The following is a 4,524-nucleotide window of genomic DNA, read 5'->3' on the forward strand; positions in this document are numbered from 1 at the left end:
AGGTAGGAGGGGAAAGGAATGGAGTGAAGAAATGTTTCTATTATCAGTGTTTCAATTACAAGCTTTCCTCTTCACAACTACATAAATAAGGACATTTTAATACCCTAATTAATATCCATTTTTAACTCTATGCCGTGTTTTTATTGCCTTCTTCTCATTAAAAATCTAATGAGCATTAGCATACTGACAAGGATAATAAATGCCAGTGATTCATATTCAGTTATTAACACTAATGGTTTTCCCATTGGAATGTAATATATGTCTCAGCTCTTTTGCCAAAAGCTCAATGATACTTTTATCTCCAGTCAACCAATTGCACATTTAATTTAATACCTATTAAATGCAAACAGCAACTCTGAAATTACATTAGAGTTGTTACCCAAGCCATCAAGAGGCAGCAAGCAGCAAGTGAAGATTAGGTAAAGGACTGATGTGAGCCACGGAGTAGACCTGCTAAGCAAAGCGTGTCTCAGTGAGGCGGCTTGACTGAGCAAACAAAATTAGTCATAGAACAGAGTCTAAGCCCAACATCAGGGCAGATGCTGCTGCTTCCCACACGATGCTCAGAGAAGCATCATTCAAGGCATCCTCTTTTCTAGGATTCTACAATGCGTACATTTTACCTCAAAGATTTATTCTGTAGTCTTCATAATAGTGCATTCTTGACAATATTAGGACGACTTCTCTGAGATGATTTATCACTTTCTTTAAAAAGTAAGGGAATAATAATTTTGGTTTATATTTTTAAGTCTCTCTTTCTCTCTGTGTGTGTGTTTGTGTGCACAGATATGTGCAGGTGCCTGCACCCATGTAAGTACATATGTGGGCAAGATGTTAGCATCTAGTGTCTTCCTTGACTTCTCTCTACCTTACTCTTTGACGTGAGGTCTATCATTGAACCTTGAGTTCATCTATTGACTACACTGGCTGACTAGCAATTCTTGCAATTCTCCTCCTGTCTCTACCTCCCAGAATGGAAATTATAAGCATTATATGCCCATATATGCCTGTTATATGGATGCTGGAAATACAAACTTGGGTCCTCTTACCAATAAAATCAGCACTTTCCCATCTCTCTAGCCCTACTTAAAATTTTACTTTATTTTATTTCATTTATTATGTTATAAAGAATTAAAACAGAGATCTCATGCATGCTGATCAACTGTTCTCCTGGGTTACATTCACCAGTGGCCCTTGTTAAAAATTTAAACTGATGCATGAAAACATAAGATGTATACATATTTAAAGGGTATCATTTGATATGTATATATTAATTTTATTACCAGATTGCATATTCCTGTTTCTTTAACATTTATCATTTGTTATCTTTTTGTTTTGTTTTGTTTTTCGAGATAGGGTTTCTCTGTGTAGCTTTGCAGCCTGTCCTGGAACTCACTCTGAGAATCAGACTGGCCTTGAATGCTCAGAGATCTGCCTGTCTGTGTCTCTCAAGTACTGGGATTAAAAGCGTGTGCACCACCCGGCGACATTTATGGTTTCTTATGGCAAAACTATTCAAAACCCTTCCTTTTGATTGCTTGATGCAGTTTACAAGTGTGACCCATAGGCACCCTTGGGCTTTCTGTCTCTTCCCCACACAGGCTTTTTCTTTTCTTTTGGATTAGATTAAACAGTATCAAGTTTCACTGTGGCATGTTTTCAGCAAAAATGTGGTTTTGTTTATTCCCCTCCCCACTTCTACCCGCTTACCCTCACCCTCCAGTACCCCTAAACCTCCCTTCTGCTTTCACGTCTTCTATGTCCTATTGTCCTTTCATATTCTCAACACCTCTTTTCTTCTCTCTCTCTCTCTCTCTCTCTCTCTCTCTCTCTCTCTCTCTCTCTCCTTATCATTTTTCTCTCATTATTATCTTTATTTCATAACCTACGCCACACTCACCCCCACAAATATACAGAAATATAAACATGATTAGCTAGGATCCCCATATGAATGAGAACATGACATTTTTAACTTTCTGGATCTAAATCACCTCACTCAATATTTACTTCCCAGCTCCGTATAACACCCTAGAAATGTCACTTCATTTATATTTTTAGCTGAAGAAAGCTCCATTGGGTATAGGTGTACCACATTTTTCATTGTCTGTCTGTTGACGGACATCCAGGCTGGTTCCATTTCCTTGCTATTGTGAATAGAGGAGCAGTAAACAAAGACGCACAGTTATCTCTGTGGAAGGAGGTATTTGCCTTGGAGTATTTGCCCAGGTTCACTTCTCTGCTAGATAAATTAGAGAAGCTGAAGAAATTTGTTTGGTTGTCAGGAGGGCTATTATGTGTAAAGAGGTTGTTGGACCTGAAATTAGGAAAGATGTCAAAGTATATTGCTTATGGATATAGCCGGTCCCTGTCTGAAAGCTGAACTATGCTCACGCTAGACAAACTCCCATGCTCACCTGTTCCTAAGACTGCTGCTGTTATGCTTGTGGCGAGGCAGCTTTGCTATCTATGAAATGAGCAAGGACTCATAAAGGGTCACTGTCTCTTTTCGATGGAGACTATGTCAAGGAAATGTCAAAGGTCTTTTTTGTCTAAATATTTAAATTGTCATGTGTTCACAAATATCAAATTTTCTGTGGATTTGGGAAAGCAAGACTCTTATGTTAACTTTTTATCTTAAGAAAACAAAATTAAACAAAAACAGATTTTAAAAGTCACTTCTATCACAGCGTGAGTTATTTGTAAGAGAATTAAGTTTTATTAAATGAGTTGCATTGTTGGGCCTCATGAGGCCTGGGCATGTGGCCCAGTGTAATTTACTGAGCCTAACTCGAGTTGGTGTGAGGCCTAGTGTAAGTTCCTGAGTCTAGCTAGAGTTTGAAGACCTGTCTCTGGCTACTTGACCTAAACACACCTCTGCCCAGCCACCACTAACAGAGCAGAGTATTATTGACCCTCCACCTTGGCCCATCCCAGGCTTTCCCACCCCCATCACAACCCTATATAAGTCCCTGCTTGATACCAACAAGCGAGTTTCTGCTTCGACACACTCCCAACACAGTGGGTGTGTGTCTCCCCCAATGCCCAGGGGAGAAGGCTGAGTAGTGACTCTCCTCATCCCATTCAGCTGCAGGGAAAGTCCAGTGGGTTCGGCTCTGCCCTGCTCTTTCTGCCACATGAATTTGGAGGTGTAGTTCCCCAAACCTTTTCTTCTACATAGATCTTGTAATCCCAAGTAATTTCCTCCCTGTGGATCCCGCTAGGAACAGACTTGAGGACTGTGTTCATCAGTGACAGTAAAGACCTCCTGTATTCTGATCATTCATGTGAGCCTACTCTACTCTTCCCCATGAGACTACAGCAGAAATCCACAAAAATGATTATCCAGTTCCAACTTCTGAGTTTTTCATCTTTTGAAACACACGTGAAAGAAATACAAGGTAATTTCATGACTTATAGAAGTAGTGCATCCAAGACCAAAGGAGAAAAGGCAGTGTCCGTCTAGGAAGACTGAATCATGCTGTGTTTGTAAAGTTTGAGTACAAAGAAAATGCTTGGCATATACTTTTCTTATGTTCTGTCATGTTGGTATACTTAAAACCATGTCGGAAGAAGGCTGCTTATTCCACGTTCCTCATATTCATTCAACAGAGATTTGTAGTCCTTAGAAAACATTTGCAGAAGCACGGCACACCACAAGCCTGAGTTCTCCTTGCTTTATCTCTGTGGCAGTTCTTTAATACAGCTTCGTAACAACGCACAATCATTAGTGGGTTTTTTAGTCTTCTCATCACTTTTGATTGTCTCAGCACATTTGTGCTCCCTTAAGGTTCATCAGTTGCCCAGTGTGTCTCAAGTCTACCTGTATATTTCAGAAGACTTTGATAAGTGATGATTCCTTTCTTTCTGAAAATGGCACACAAAGGGAACCTTGCTCTTCTAAAGTCTTCTGAGATGAGTACTTTCATAGGTGACAGTTCTTGAACAAACTTTTCTTGTAATGGAACGCTTCACGAATTTGTGTGTCATCCTTCCCCAGGGACCATGCGAATCTTCTCTGTATCTTCTGTATCGTTCCTTTTTTTTTTTTTTTTTTTTTTTTTTTTTTGCACATGTGCTGCCAAAGCAAGCGCATTGAACAAACTTCTCCACATCTTTCACTGTCTGAAGTGCCGCGGAAACTGAAAGAGCCGCATCCCTTTCCTCGGAACCACTGTGGAAACTGAAAAGCTAACACACACATTTTCTAATCTGTCTTACAGCTCAGTGGGGCCATGCTGACCTAGATATGGCTGACATACTATACAAGAAAGCTTAATACTGATGACAACATCTTGAAGATAACTGGGTGGGCGAGATCCTCTTGTTAATTGCCCCATTTCCCCTCAGTTCTTGGCAACTACAGTAGACAGACTTTACACTTCCCCTTCACCAACAACCTTACACTTCCCCATCACCAACAAAGCTTGCAGTGTGTGCTCCCTCCTGCCGCCAGGCATTAGCTTCTGGATGTGGTTCTCAGATCTTTGGCAGCCTGATTCCCCAGGCACCATTTTAGGGGTTCAC

General features: G+C 40.4%; 1 pseudogene; it reads right to left on the reverse strand.

The window, feature by feature from the left end:
• Nucleotides 1-3,952: 3,952 nt before the first annotated feature.
• Nucleotides 3,953-4,026, reverse strand: LOC126499642 (uncharacterized; annotated as a pseudogene).
• Between the last annotated feature and the right edge of the window lie 498 nt (nucleotides 4,027-4,524).

Source organism: Alexandromys fortis, unplaced genomic scaffold, assembly GCF_014885135.2.
Source record: "Alexandromys fortis isolate MF-2015 unplaced genomic scaffold, M_Fortis_MF-2015_v1.1 scaffold_35, whole genome shotgun sequence".
In the NCBI taxonomy this organism is placed as follows: Eukaryota; Metazoa; Chordata; class Mammalia; order Rodentia; family Cricetidae; genus Alexandromys; species Alexandromys fortis.